Source organism: Triticum aestivum, chromosome 5B, assembly GCF_018294505.1.
Source record: "Triticum aestivum cultivar Chinese Spring chromosome 5B, IWGSC CS RefSeq v2.1, whole genome shotgun sequence".
In the NCBI taxonomy this organism is placed as follows: Eukaryota; Viridiplantae; Streptophyta; class Magnoliopsida; order Poales; family Poaceae; genus Triticum; species Triticum aestivum.
Genome location: NC_057807.1, coordinates 118,605,909 through 118,621,885, shown reverse-complemented (window position 1 = coordinate 118,621,885; position 15,977 = coordinate 118,605,909). Strand labels below are relative to the sequence as shown.

Genomic DNA, 15,977 nt, shown 5'->3' with positions numbered 1-15,977 from the left:
TAAGATCAAACAACCACAAAATTCAACCTAAAGCTAAATAAAAAACAGATGACTGATTTTTAGAAAAAGTGTATAAGGATAGAACATCGGTGCTGGCAAGATTTAAGAAACCAGCGCGATTAATTTAGGAGATGTGACAAATTCTAACGACAATTACACTTGCTAGATTTTTCACGGCAAGGAAGGATGCATTTCAGAGCTTGAATCACATGCTACGACATTATGTGAAGATTCACTATTCAATTAGGACAGGGTCTATCCACACTTCTAAGGAAAACAATACAAATGAGGTAATTGCAGCTCCCTCCACATTTCTCATCCGGGCTTAGGACCGGCAAAGGCAGTGTTAAACCACAACAATACAAAACACAAGTTATACAACACCAATCATTCAGCAAAGCATACAGGCCACACCATCAAGCAAATGCAATACATACACAAGCACACACAGTCACACAAGCACACACAGTCACACAAGCACACGCACAGCACACAATCAAGCGCTTGCACACAAGAAACAGATATAGATAGAGGCACATCACACACACAGTCACACACACACACACACAATGTAGCACTTGCGCACAGGAAACAGACAGAAACAGACATAGATAGGGGCACATCACACAGACAGTCACGCACACAAACACAATGGAGCGCGTTCACACAAGAAATGGAAAGAAACATACATAGATATAGGAGCAAAAACAGAAAACTAAAAACATGCAAGACTGAAGTAAACGCAGAAAGTTAATAATAAGCTCTCCCTCCCTCCCTCCCTCCCTCCCCCTCCCTCCCTCTCCCTCTCTCTCAGCAGGTCAACCCCTCTAGAAATGACACATAACTGAAAAGGAGACCCCCACATCCAAACAAGGAGAGGGCAACCCACAACCCGAATAAAAAGCTCAACAACAAATAAGCCCAACACGCACTCGTGAGTGACAGACAAATGAGGGACACCTGCGACGCTGAGATTCGTGTAAGATCAAACAACCACAAAATTCAACCTAAAGCTAAATAAAAAACAGATGACTGATTTTTAGAAAAAGTGTATAAGGATAGAACATCGGTGCTGGCAAGATTTAAGAAACCAGCGCGATTAATTTAGGAGATGTGACAAATTCTAACGACAATTACACTTGCTAGATTTTTCACAGCAAGGAAGGATGCATTTCAGAGCTTGAATCACATGCTACGACATTATGTGACGATTCACTATTTGATTAGGACAGGACAGGGTCTATCCACACTTCTAAGGAAAACAATACAAATGAGGTAATTGCAGCTCCCTCCACATTTCGCATCCGGGCTTGGGACCGGCAAAGGCAGTGTTAAACCACAACAATACAAAACACAAGTTATACAACACCAATCATTCAGCAAAGCATACAGGCCACACCATCAAGCAAATGCAATACACACACAAGCACACACAGTCACACAAGCACACGCACAACACACAATCAAGCGCTTGCACACAAGAAACAGATACAGATAGAGGCACATCACACACACACACACAATGTAGCACTTGCACACAGGAAACAGACAGAAACAGACATAGATAGGGCACATCACACAGACAGTCACACACACAAACACAATGGAGCGCGCTCACACAAGAAATGGAAAGAAACAGACATAGATATAGGAGCAAAAACAGAAAACTAAAAACATGCAAGACCGAAGTAAACGCAGAAAGAGTTAACAATAAGCTCCCCTCCCTCCCTCCCTCCCCCTCCCTCTCCCTCTCCCTCTCAGCAGGTCAACCCCTCTAGAAATGACACATAACTGAAAAGGAGACCCCCACATCCAAACAAGGAGAGGGCGACCCACAACCCAAATGAAAAGCTCAACAACAAATAAGCCCAACACGCACTCGTGAGTGACAGACAAATGAGGGACACCTGCGACGCTGAGATTCTTGCAAGATCAAACAGCCAAAAAATTCAACCTAAGCCAAATAAAAAAAGGATGACTTTTTTAGAAAATGTGTATAAGGATAGAACATCGGTGCTGGCAAGATTTAAGAAACCAACGCGATTAATTTAGGAGATGTGACAAATTCTAACGACAATTACACTTGCTAGATTTTTCACAGCAAGGAAGGATGCATTTCAGAGCTTGAATCACATGCTACGGCATTATGTGAAGATTCACTATTCGATTAGGACAGAGTCTATCCACACTTCTAAGGAAAACAATACAAATGAGGTAATTGCAGCTCCCTCCACATTTTCGCATCCGGGCTTGGGACCGGAAAAGGCAGTGTTAAACCACAACAATACAGAACACAAGTTATACAACACCAATCATTCAGCAAAGCATACAGGCCACAGCATCAAGCAAATGCAAGACACACACACAGTCACACAAGCACACACAAGCACACACACAACACACAATCAAGCGCTTGCACACAAGAAACAGATATAGATAGAGGCACATCACACACACAGTCACACACACACACACACACACAATGTAGCACTTGCACACACACACACAATGTAGCACTTGCACACAAGAAACAGACAGAAACAGACATAGATAAGGGCACATCACACAAACAAACACACACACAAACACAATGGAGCGCGTTCACACAAGAAATGGAAAGAAACAGACATAGATATAGGAGCAAAAACAGAAAACTAAAACATGCAAGACCGAAGTAAACTCAGAAAGTTAATAATAAGCTCTTCCTCCTTCAGAAAATAAATTCTGGGAAGCCATGTCCGCTTTGTGTTTTTCAAGAACTTATTTTCTTTAGGATGAGCTGCACCAACTTTAATTTCAGATGATAAATTTGGAATTAAACCTACCATCACCATCACCCTCATCCTCGTCATCTGAATCATAACTAGCAAGACCAAGAAGAGCACCTTTAGGAGAACTTAGCCCAGTACCATCAGAACGACCAGTAGAGCTAACATTATTTGGCTTAGCAGGGACTACAACTTTAGCTGTGGTCTTGACTTTTGATTCTCCCAGACCAAGCTCCTTTGAGCTAGAGACACCAGTGGTCTCATTTGCTGCAACACACAGGCGATAATCAGCAATGTAATTTACCTATTTACATTAAGTTTTAGTATAATTCACTCACGTTCAGCTGATGAATCATCTTCATTCATAACTTTGGTTGCGATCTCATTAAAAAGATCATCCGCAACCTGGAATGACAAAAGTACAAAAGTAAGAAATGGCAGTCTTGCTGAATTTAGAATAGAAGCACATGTTCTGCTATAAACCTAGCTAAATAAGTCCATGCAATGACAAACCTTCAGAAGAACTTCCGTCAACACACGTTTAATTTCCTTGTTGATTGCTGCCATCCGTGCCGCTTCGACTTCATCCTGCAAATGATTCAAGTCCAGTACATCGATTTGAAATGAGGGCCATGTTAATATCCAAGTCGAATATGAACAGGAACAAAAAGGATTAACTTTTCAGTAACTAGCATCCGATGTTTCCACCAGATCCAAAAGAAGTGAACATGTGTACAGATGAAAAAAGACACTGCTCGGGAAAAATGATTACAGGAGATTTGCCAGTACAATGATACAGTATGACAAGCAACCTCAAGTCTCAAGTAAATGATATCCAGGTTGCTTCACTGACAAATCTGGAAAAAATTGACACATAGCCATGCCATTTCTCTCACCAATATGAAATCATTGTTCTTCATAAATTACTATATAAACATTAAAAAAAATAGACGGACGTAGGTAAATTATTTAGTTTCTCAAGGCCGCCAGGCACTAACCTCCACTCAGTCTAACAGCCCAACCTTTCTATCATGATTAAATTAGTTCACTTTGATTTACAAAAGTTGTACAAAAATTATTATGCATTTAAAGTCCACCACAATACTATTTAGCTTTAAACCCGTTAACTTGGACATGGTACTATTCGTACTGAAATAAATCATTAGGGGCAGATTTTTGCATGCAAGTGAATCACAATAGGGCAAATTAATAGTGTATTATGCACTGCACTAATAATTAGACCATAAAAATAAGCCCATCGCTAGTGTCCCATATGTCCTGCAAATTATTTATACCTTGGCACCACTTGTAAACAAGTAATGTGGAGGTGGTTCTGAATCAGCAGGCTTTATACAATTTGGGAAGACGTAACGTTTGTCCCCTTCACACCAAGTATTGGTCAATTTTGTCTGCAGCATCACATCAGTAATTTTCTCAAGAGGCTCAATACCAACTTCTCCATTAAAAGCACGCTGAGTAAGAAGATGCTGTTTTATGCTTGAGAATTTCCTTGACTCCAGCCAATGGACTGTGGTTGTATAAATAAATAGGACGCTTCCCACATCGAATCTCATGCCGACGGCGGCGCGCTTCATTAGGATCCAAAACTAACCACAAAAAACCATACAATAATATGAACACAACGCATATAGCAGCAAAAGCACACAGCAGAAAAAATAAATTAAACAAAACGTACCAGGAACATATTGAGCGGCACTTAGAACAGATCGACCAGAAGATCCACCGCCAGAATCAGGAATATATTCAGAGTGACTTGGAACAGATCGATCAGAAGATCTAACACGAGGACTTTATAGGCAGCATTAGAAAAAAGAAAGGAACACACTCGTACCACGAGAAGAGCCCAGAAAAATCGGCCCAAACAAACTGACATACAAAAATGGTACGTGGCAAACAAGGAGACACAGTCAAAACCAGAAAGCACATGTCACCAACGATGGAAACAGTCAAAGCGTCAGAAGACAATCAAAGTGGTGGACTCCAAAACAAATCCAAAACGTGTCGTACGTGCAGACCTCTCCACCTAAAAAAATCACGCACAGAAGTAAAACCAAAGCACCATACACGTCATGCTGACAAGGCACCGTAAAAAAAATTCAAAAAGAAAGAAAAATCAAACCTTTATAGGCCTAGGTTCTTAGTTACTTGCTTCCCTTTGGTATCGTATAAGAAAAACACTGACCGCGTACAACTTCAAAAAGGAATCACATGCAAACAAATTATGTGAAGATTCATTATTCGATTAGGACAGTAAACTAGACTGTGTAATTTCTATCGACACGCATAATGCAAACAATACAGAGGAGGTAACTGCAGCTCCCTCCACATTTTCACATCCGGGCTTGGGACCGGCAAAGGCAGCGTTAGGCCCCAACAATATAAAACAAGTTATACACAACCAATCATTCAACAAAGCATACAAACCACACCATCAAGCAAATGCAATATTCACACACAGTCACACAAACACACACACACAGGGTCAAGCACACAAACAATCAAGCCACACAGAGTCACACACACACGGTCAAGCCACACACACACACACAGAGAGAGAGTCAAGCCACACACAGTCGCTTCCCTTTGGTATCGTATAAGAAAAACACTGACCTCGTACAACCTCAGAAAGGAATCACATGCAAACAAATTATGTGAAGATTCACTATTCGATTAGCACAGTAACCTAAACTGTGTAATTTCTATCAACACTCATAATGCAAACAATACGCAGCTCCCTCCACATTTTCACATCCGGGCTTGGGACCGGCAAAGGCAGTGTTAGGCCCCACAACCAATCATTCAACAAAGCATACAAACCACACCATCAAGCAAATGCAATATTCACACACAGTCACACAAACACACAGAAAGAGTCAAGCACACAAACAATCAAGCCACACAGTCACACACATACAGTCAAGCCACACACACACACACAGTCAAGCCAGACACACAGAGTCAAGCCACACAGAGTCACACACACAGAATGGAGCGCTTGCACACAAGAAGCAGACAAAGAAAGGGGCACAAATAGAAAGCTAACACATGCAAGACCGAAGTAAACTCAGAAAGCTATAAAGAATTTCCAGAACTTGAATGAGTTAACTGATTTCTCTAGAGGGGTGAGGGTGATTCAGATCTTCGTTCCTGAAATTAGGAAGATAGTTAGAGCCTGATTACCATCAAACATAGGAGGAAAAATTACAACAGCATAATATACTCAAACCATACTTCGTTCTGCTTGGACTTTCACATTGACACCGATTGATCGTTTTCATCATCACTGCTGGGGCTCTCTTCAGAACTGTCAGCATCACCACTGCTTTCTTTCTTGGCAACCTTAGAGACCAAAATCTTCAGATGAAAAAGCAAACACCAAAAATTCCTTAGGCTTCTTTACTGCAGGCTCTTCATCACTCTCATCAGAACTATCATCAGAATCATCCTTGGACTGCAAATATTGAACTACAACAAGATCAATTAATGTACAACAAATATCACAGAAGACAATGCTTTCAAGAAAATAAAATTTTAAAAATAATGCGTACATGTTTCTCTTTTTCTCTGTTGTCAGAAGCCTCTTAGCAGGAATAATAGATTTTGCTGGCTGCAAAACATTGGAAGGAATTTTAAACATTGCACAACAAAAAAGTGACCAGGAGTAAGCAAGTAACAGAACACTTACTTCATCAGAATCGGAATCCGAGTCATTATCTGAGCTACCACTAGATTTTTCTTTCTTTACAGAAACTGTTTTAGCAGTGGTATCCTGGACATAGAAAGGAACCGCATTAGAAAGATGACATAGACAAAAGATTTGCTAGAAACAAAACAGTGTTTAAGAAATACAAATATCACACAAGAGAAGTTACCAAGAGTAAACAAGTACAACAGAGAACTTACTTCTTCAGAATCTGAATCTGAGTCAGAATCTGAGCTATCACTAGATTTTTTATTCTTCTTAACTGGTTTAGCAGTGGTATCCTAGAAATATATTGAAAATGTTAGTATCACATTATAAAAGACAGAATAATGAAGCCTTAGTTTTCATATAACTAGTAGACTGATACCTCCTCAGAGTCAGAATCATAACTTTCACTGGATTCTACCACTTTCTTGGCTACTGGTTTTTTAGTGGCCATATCCTGCAAACGGTTTTCCAGTTAGGACTAAGAAATATTAGTACTCCACAGAATTAAACGACAAGATCAGGGGAATGGTAAGTGCAAGAAATATGTTTTATGCTTTTGTAACTATCTCACATAGACATGCATTGCTAGAAATATGATTCTTACCTCATCTGATGAATCATCAGAATCACTGTCAGAGCCGTCCAATTCCTGGTTTTTCTTTTGTGCAGTAGCAACCCGCAGAATTCTTCACTTCGGTAGCTGGCTTCTGAAAACGAAGTGAAACATGTTGAAATCAGGCAAAAAGATAATTAAAAATGCTATTAAATGATGAAGCTTCCACTCCGAAATTGGTAGGTAAATGAATACCTCAGAGTCAGAGCTTTCGGAATCAGAACTTTCATTGGATTCTGCAAGAGGCAAAAACTTACAGGATCACCAAAGTATAAGATATCTGCAAGAGGCAAAAACTAACCGTCCAGCACCGCGTTTGCCACATCAGTTGCCTCCACACGAGCAGGCCTTAGTTGTCCGTCATACTGTCCACAACATGAGTAACAAAAGCAGGCTTTCCAGCCATGTTGCACTTGTGCAGAGCAGACTTCTGAAATAAGAACACCTAAAGAACGAACAAAGTAGTGCTCAATACAGACCCTTGATTTTTGTTTTAAAAAAGAGCAAATCTAAGTAAAGCACATAAAATCATCACTAAGCTTCATGCAAATGGGGAAAATACATGTTAATCAAGCAAAATGCCTTCACAACTGCCAAGGGCACTCACAATGCTTCTCTTAGCACGTTATCATAGTCAAAATGCTGATGTGGCACTGTAAATAATTAAGAAAGAACGAGAGTGGAGCTGTATGTTTATATAGATACGGCTCTTAGCTCGTTTTCTTGCACTCCCTGTTTTCCTACTCTTTAATTTTCTCCACGATGAAACATCATTTAGATACAACCCTTAAGAAACAATGCATTGGGGTGACTCTCTCTAATTTTTTCAATACTAGGACGACATGTTAAGAGATAATGCATTGCGAAGGTTGAGATAACCAACCTTTTCAGGTAGAAGATCAATTCCAAGGTTTCCTCTTTGACAGAATTATACCATCTGCTTCTTCCAGGATCTCATCAAAATGGTTCAAGCCCTGCAAGGAATAAGGAGTCAATAGGTGGTAAACAAATCCAAGTTGCTGAGGAATGTTGAAGGAATATCTTGAAATTACCTCCACATTCTCAATTTTGGCAAAAATCAGAGTTTGGCTAAGATCACCTAACTTTGAGAGGAACTCCCATGCCTATTGCAGGAAAAATACTCTATCAACATTAGGAACATTTTCCAAAGTATGAAATGCAAACAAACATGTGATACTATTCAACCCAATATCAATATAAAAAAATTCAATCTTGGGAAAGATGGCACTGTGAAGTAGTACACTCTAAATATCTGACATAATGAGTTACTTACTTGCCACACATCTTCTGCATGCCTTGTATAAGAAAGAGAGAGGAAGTCAATCTTGGTTGGGGCACCCTATTTTTCTCATAACCTGAAAGTGGTGCATGCTCATGAAGTCATATAATGGGTTACAGCAAGGAGCTACAGTTTCATGAAAAAAATATTATTTTAACATGTAAAGCCTAGTCGTCAAGTTAATACAAAGAGCAAGAGAGATTCTTGGGAGGAGTTCCTTACATCTTTATCCTCATCAGACAGCGTGGGCATGTCGATATGGATCGAGCAGTGCAATGTGAAGACATAATCACAAAAAAGTTCAGAAAAAAGAATAGTCAGTCTACACTAAACAAGTAATAGGTGATCAGGAACTACCAATACCAAGTTAGCATAGATGATTATTCGTCAAGATACGAGTTCGCATTCAACAAACAGCAACCAATCGTGCCACAACAATATAAAACACAAGTTATACAACCAGTCATTCAACAAAGCATACAAGCCACACCATCAAGCAAATGCAATATTCACAGTCACACACACACAGTCAAGCCACACACAAATTCACCATCAAGCCACACACACACACACACACACACACACAGTCAAGCCACACATATTCACCATCAAGCCACACACACAATCAAGCCACACACACACACACAGTCAAACCACACATATTCACCATCAAGCCACACACACACACACACACACACACACACACACACAGAGTCAAGCCACACATATTCACCTCAAGCCACACACAGTGGCACACACAGAATGGAGTGCTTGCACACAAGAAACAGACTTAGATAGGGGCACAAACAGAAAGCTAATACATGCAAGACTGAAGTAATCTCAGAAAGCTATAAAGTTAGCAGCATTGACAAAAAACATGTGATGAACAAGCTTTCACACAGAAATAAATTCTGGAGTTATGCTCACAACAGAATTATATGCCCAGGTGTGTAATGACAAAATTCTGGAGTTATGCTCTTTTATCTAGAACAAAGTCTAAGGGGGACTAACTAGCAGCACCTCATCTAGTACTCGTATGATGAGCATCACCATATATGGGAACATGAGCAAAGCATGACAAGAAGTAAGCAATTGAAAACAACATAGTAACACCCTGAACATCCATCAAGTAGAATAAGAATCAACAGAGGGCCAACAATCCAATTTCAATCAAAATAACCGATCTGAACAACGCGGCATTTGAGATCTGAACATCCATCAAGTACTAGTAGTATCAAAGGGCGCATGCGTTTGAGATATGAAAGTAACGAACAGCGGAGGTGACCGAACATAGGAACCGATCTGAACGAGCGCGATAAACAGCAATCCAATTTCAAAAGCAGACGCGAACAAGGGCCCGACGCGAACACGGAACGCAGGAACGTGAGCGTCTCTCAGATAACAAAAGCGCACGCAGAAATTCTCAAACAGACTTGTTAGTTCGCAAACCAGACGACCCAAACCGACCGACCGACCGCTCGCTTCCTCCACGGATACCCCCGATGAGACGGCACGAAGAACACGCGAGAGCATCAGTGTAAAGAACCCAGCAACAACACAGGGGATCAAGCAGAATCAAATCAGACGCGATTCCAAACGGACTAGGACGAGAACGAACAAAATCAAATCAAGACGACGTTCTATCTAAATTGACGACGGCGAGGACAAGAAAAATCAAAACAGACGCAATTCTGATCTAAACGGACGACGGGGAGGACGAGCAGAATCAAATCACACGCAACTCCACACTGACGACGGCGAGGACGAGCAAAAACAGCTCGGAAGGGATTCTAAACGGACGACGGGGAGGACGAGCAGAATCAAATCACACGCGACTCTAAACTGGCGACGGCGAGGACGAGTAAAATCAACTCGGAACCGATGCTAAACGGGCGACGGCGAGGACGAGCAAAATGAAACCGGACGCGATTTCTATCTAAACGGATGAACCGAGGACGAGAAAAATCAATCAAATCAGACGCGCTTCAAAACAGATAAAATGAAACCGGACGCGATTTCTATCTAAACGGATGAACCGAGGACGAGCAAAATCAATCAAATCAGACGCGCTTCAAAACAGACGAATCGAGGACGAGCAATTCTTTCTAGTCTAAACGGACGAGACGAGCGAGGAGGAGCAAAGATGAAACCAGACGCGGGAGGAGGAGAGGCAGGAGTCGAGGACGAATCGAGGCGAGAGGCATGGCCTGGGAAGAGAGGAGGAGCGGACGGCCAAAGGGCGCGCGCCTTTATAGCCGGGGCAGAGGCGGTTGCGGCAGCCGGAGGAAAGTGGAGCTGCGGACACGGCTTCGCCGAGGTGGCGTGCGTGGCGTGGCGTGGCGGCGGATATAGAAGGAAAGTGGAGCTGGGGGCTTGGGGCTGGATATGGAGCGGGAGCGGGGTGGGCAGGAGGAGGTCGGCGGCGGCGCGTCCGTCTCGAAACGGGAGAGGAACGGGAGATTTCCGTCTCGAATTGGGGACGGACAGGGGAAATTTCCAACTAGGGTACTCGGGACGGGAGTTGCAACAGTCCAGGTGATGGCGTGTCTTTTCTCTTCTTCTTTTTTTGAGTGGCGAAAACAAATGTGTGTTTTTTTGCTACTGAAAAAAATGTGTTCCCGTTAGGAAAACGCTACTATACTGCCAAAAAAGAAAAAGAATAAAAATGCCACGTTCATAGATGCTACATGGAACGAAAACATTCACAATGTACTTCTCATTTCGTTAGCACCAAGTGTCAAAAAAAATTGCCCAACTAGAATAGCTAGGACACGAATCTGAGTTGATCGAAAACTCGTCTCTGCCCGATAATGTGCGCCGGGTGTGAACCCTAGCTTTTGTCGCTTCCCTCCCCCTCCTCGCCTTCCATCCCCTTCGTTGTCGTCGGGCTAAGCCCAGTCAGTGTAGGCGGCGGGGGCCGGGGGGGGGGGATTTCTCCCCTCCGGATAGTGTGCGCAACGCAGGGCGGCACCATGTTGAGGGTGCGGCGGCAACATGTCAGACGGGCGTGCCGGTAGCGTGGGCAGATGGCAGGGCTGCGACGGCTGTGCGGATTCCGGAGGTGTGGTGGTGTGTGCTCGGCGGGCCGGCGTTGGTTTGGACAGCGGCGGCCCTGCCGGTCTGGAGTGTTGAGCGGCGCAGGTTGGGTAGGCATGGGCCGACGGTCGTGGCCCTGCCTCCAGGCGATCATGGCTGTTGGTGGAGGGGGTATGCTGCAGGCGAGGGGTGGTGGTCCTGATCCATCGAGGGATATAGTCGGTGCTGCAGGCGCGGTGCAAGGGAGCTGCTCGAGTTCATCAATGAATCTGGCTGGCCTTGGATGCTCCTCGCGGCTCTGGTGGGCGGATGGCTAGGTCGTGGAAGGGATCTCCCCTTGCCCCGATCCGGTTCGGTCGTCGCAGGGTGGCTATATCGATCGGCGGGTCAGTCGCTACGGCTTGGGCAGCGGCGGGGGTGGGGCATTTCTCCCCTCCAGATAGTGTGCGCAACGCGGTGCAGCACCATGTCGAGGGTGTTGCGTCAGCATGTCAGACGGGCATGCCGGTAGCGTGGGTAGATGGCAGGGCTGCGGCGGCTGTGCGGATTCCGGAGGTGCAGTGGTGTGTGCTCGGTGGGCCAGTGTTGGTTTGGACAACGGCGGCCCTGCCGGTCTGGAGTGTTGAGCGGCGCAGGTCGGGTAGGCATGGCCCGACGGTCGTGGCCCTGCCTCCAGGTGATCATGGTTGTTGGTGGAGGGGGTATGCTGCAGGCAAGTAGTGGTGGTCCTGATCCATCGAGGGATCTGGCTGGGTGCTGCAGGCGCGGTGCAAGGGAGCTGCTCGAGGTCGTCAATGAATCTGGCTGGCCTTGGATGCTCCTCCCGGCTCCGTTGGGCGGATGGCTAGGTCGTGGAAGGGATCTCCCCTTGCCCTGATCTGGTTCGGTCGTCGCGGGGTGGCTATATCGATCGGCGGGTCAGCCGCTACGGCTTGGGCAACAGCGGGGGTGGGGCATTTCTCCCCTCCAGATAGTGTGTGCAACGCGGGGCGGCACCATGTCGAGGGTGCTGCGGCAGCATGTTAGACGGGCGTGCCGGTAGCGTGGGCGGATGGCAGGGCTGCGGCGGTTGTGCGAATTCCGAAGGTGCGGTGGTGTGTGCTCGGCGGGCTAGCGTTGGTCTGGACAGCGGCGGCCCAGCCGGTCTGGAGTGTTGAGCGGCGCTTGTCGGGTAGGCATGGGTCGACGGTCGTGGCCTGCCTCCAGGCGATCATGGCTGTTGGTGGAGGGGGTATGCTGCAGGCGAGTAGTGGTGGCCCTGATCCATCGAGGGATCTGGCCGGGGGCTGCTGGCACGGTGCAAGGGAGCTACTCGAGGTCGTCAATGAATCTGGTTGGCCTTGGATGCTTCTCGCGGCTCCGGTAGGCGATGGCTAGGTCATGGAAGGGATCTCCCCTTGCCCCGATCTGGTTCGGCCGTCGCAGGGTGGCTACATCGATCGACGGGTCAGTCGCTACGGCTTGGGCGGCGGCAGTTCGCAACAGGGTGCGGGTGCTGGTGGTGCCTCTCTTCTTCCAGGTCCGGGCCGGCGGTGCGGGGTGCTTATGCAGCGAAGATGGCCAGGACTTGGAGCTCGTGCTCGGGCGGATCAATTTTGGGCATCGGATGGATCAGATTCCACGGGCGACGAGGTCCCTCTTCTCGTGGGTATAGTGGTTGATGGTGTTGGTCAGGACATCGCGAGTCCATCAGGCAGATTGGCGTTGAAGACCACGAACATGGCGTCGTGTGAGCGTGCTCGGCGGCGACCATCGGTAGTCACGGAGTTGTGTCTCCCTCGGTCCACCAGGACTGGCTGGAGGCATAGGTGTTCACGCCTCCTACCATGAAGGTGTCAATCCAGACTTCATGGTTGATGTTGGCACTACAAAAAAAAAAGACACATCCGTGACATTTTGGGCCAAACGAAAAAAAAATTGTCATACTTATGACACTTCTATGACGATAATTGTGACAAAACCCGGTATTATCATAGATGTGGTGGGCTCCTACTTCTATGACAAAAAATCATGACAGAAAATGGGCTTTTCGTCCTGGGCGGGCCAAAGACGTAGTTGCATGACATTCTTTGGGCCGTCCATGACGGAAAAAACCATGGTAGAAGCGAGGGTGAGGAAAATTTCGGGGAGTTCCTGGTTACGGTGGGTGGTCGGGGGCCGAGCGATGCGCGTTCTCTCGTACACGTACGCGCATGTGTGTGAGGCGTTGGGCTCTAACTGAACCCGAGCGAGGCGTCGCCTAACTGAACCCGAGCGATTGCACTGCAGGCTACGCGTTATTGAACCCGAGCGATTGAGCGATTCCCTCGCTACTGCTGCTAACTGAAGCCGATCGGTGTTGCCTCTGGATGAACAGTGAGCGTTGCGGGGGGGGGGGGGTGGTGAACAGTGAGCGGTGGGGGTGGATGAACAGGACCCCGTGGTGTTGCCTCTGGATGAACAGGACCCCGATCGGTCGAGCCGGTTGGGGCTGGATGAACAGGACCCCGTGGAGGGCTGGATGAACAGGTCGACCCCGTGCCGGATGAACAGTAGAGGGTGGAGGGGGTGGATGAACAGTAGCCCATGAAGGGGTGGTTGAACAGGAGCCCGTGGAGAGGGGTGGTTGAACAGTAGCCGGTGGAGTAGCGTGCGGTGGAGGCTGGATGAACAGGAGCCTGTGGATGAACAGTCGCAGGTGGAGGTTGGAGGAGGTCGACCGTGGATGAACAGTATCCCGTGGAGGCTGGAGGAGGTCGACGGTGGAGATGAACAGTATCCCGTGGAGTCCCGTTTTGCGGTACGCCACACCCCTCCCGATCAACAGGACCCCCGTTTCGACCGTAGCGCTCCAACACAAGCCTGTTTCCTCTGTTTTGCGGTACGTCACACCCCTCCCGATCAACAGGACCCCGTTTCAACCGTAGGAGGTCCAACACAAGTCTGTTTCCTCTGTTTTGCGGTACGCCAGACCCCTCTCGATGAACAGGATCCCATTTCGAACGTGACCGGTCGAACACAAGGCCGTTTCCTCCATTATGCCGTACGCCAGGCCTCATTTTCATCGCCTATTCCGTCCAAGCCGGCTGTCTCCCACACGTTCCGTTGCCTCCCCATGAACACGACGACGATGCAGTTTCTCCGTTCCAACCCAGCCATGTACTCAAGCCCTGGTCGTACGTATGCGCGAGTAGGTGTTCGAGACCCCGCCCGTATGTACATACGTGGCCGTATTTTCTTTCTTGCACACCGGCCGTTGTACGTACGTGTACATGCTACATGCGCGCCTCTACTACGACACATGCGCGCCTCTACTACGACACGTGCGCGCCTCTATATCGACCAGTATGTACGTACATGTTCGTGACTAGAATGACAACGCTACGTATGCTTCGACCAGGTGGGTCCCGACTGTTAGGCACTTCCTTGCGTGCGAAGATGTAGCTGGTGGGTCCAGCAGTCAGGGGGGCAAATCATTTTTTCCTGACGCACTTCCTTGCGTGCGAAGATGTAGCTGGTGGGTCCTCGCAATCAGGGGGCGATTCAATTTTTTTTCCCGTAATATAGACGCACTTTCTTGCGTGCGAAGATGTAGCTGGTAGGTCCCAGCAGTCAGGGGGGAAACGTTTTTTTTCATGAAATACGGTGGCCCGTCCGGTGGGTTCCAGCTGTCAGGTGGAGGAATCATTATTTTCCGTGTAATAAGGAGGCACTTCCTTGCTGCCGTCGTGGACCCAGCTGTCATCCTCTCCACGTACAGTCCACGTCCGATGGAAGTCGTTCCTTGACCATGTTGACCACGCCGCGCTAAGAGCACCAGGACGGTGGACAACGGCGAGGCCTAGGAAGGGGATGACACGGATCCGGAGAAGACGCGGCAGTGGATGCCCACGTGTAAAGGAGTATGAGGGTTCACTGGTTCGGCTGCGGTGTGAGGCTGTCGTCACCGCAGAATAACAGGGGGTGTGGGTGAGTAGAGGGATGGCCTGGCCAGCGGTGGAAGTAGTAGGGGGCGGTGACGCCTCCACGGCATCACAGCCGGCCACGGGAGGCAGGAGCATGCGGCACGACCGGCGCTGCTTTGGGCGGCTGGAGCAAGAAGACCAGAGGTTGAAGAAGCACTACTACCGTTGGATGGACATCGTACGGTCATTGGAGCTAGAATCGTTCATATTGACTAAGTTGACAAAGGCCTCCGTCCCAGTCAACTTAGTAGGCCCACAAGTGAGCCTCCCACCAAGGTGGGTCCCAGCTAGCAGGGGAGTATTCATTTTTTTGTGCGTAATAAGGAGGCACTTCCGGTGGGTCCCAGCTAACAGCGGGGGGGGCGTTTTTTCTTGAAATATAGTGGCCCGTCCTGTGGGTCCCAGCAGTGAGGGGGGAAATGGTTTTTCGTGAAATATGATGGCCCGTCCGGTGGGTCCCTGCTGTCAGGTGGAGGAATAATTAGTTTCCGCGTAATAAGGAGGCACTTCCTTGCGGCTGCCATGGACCCAGCTGTCAGCCTCTCCACATACAGTACTCTTCCGATGGAAGTCGGTCATTGACCACATTGACCACGCCGCGCCG

The 15,977-nt window shown here is 47.0% G+C and overlaps 1 long non-coding RNA gene and 1 pseudogene across 1 annotated transcript; both read right to left on the bottom strand.

The window, feature by feature from the left end:
• Window positions 1-1,343: 1,343 nt before the first annotated feature.
• Window positions 1,344-7,542, bottom strand: LOC123114696 (nucleolin 2-like; annotated as a pseudogene).
• Window positions 7,543-7,562: 20 nt separating this feature from the next.
• Window positions 7,563-10,849, bottom strand: LOC123110724 (uncharacterized). Its single transcript, XR_006453572.1, has 4 exons — window positions 8,616-10,849; window positions 8,388-8,469; window positions 8,146-8,217; window positions 7,563-8,067 (listed from the first exon to the last, which is right to left on the bottom strand). It is a non-coding gene; the product is annotated as an uncharacterized lncRNA (long non-coding RNA).
• Window positions 10,850-15,977: the final 5,128 nt, after the last annotated feature.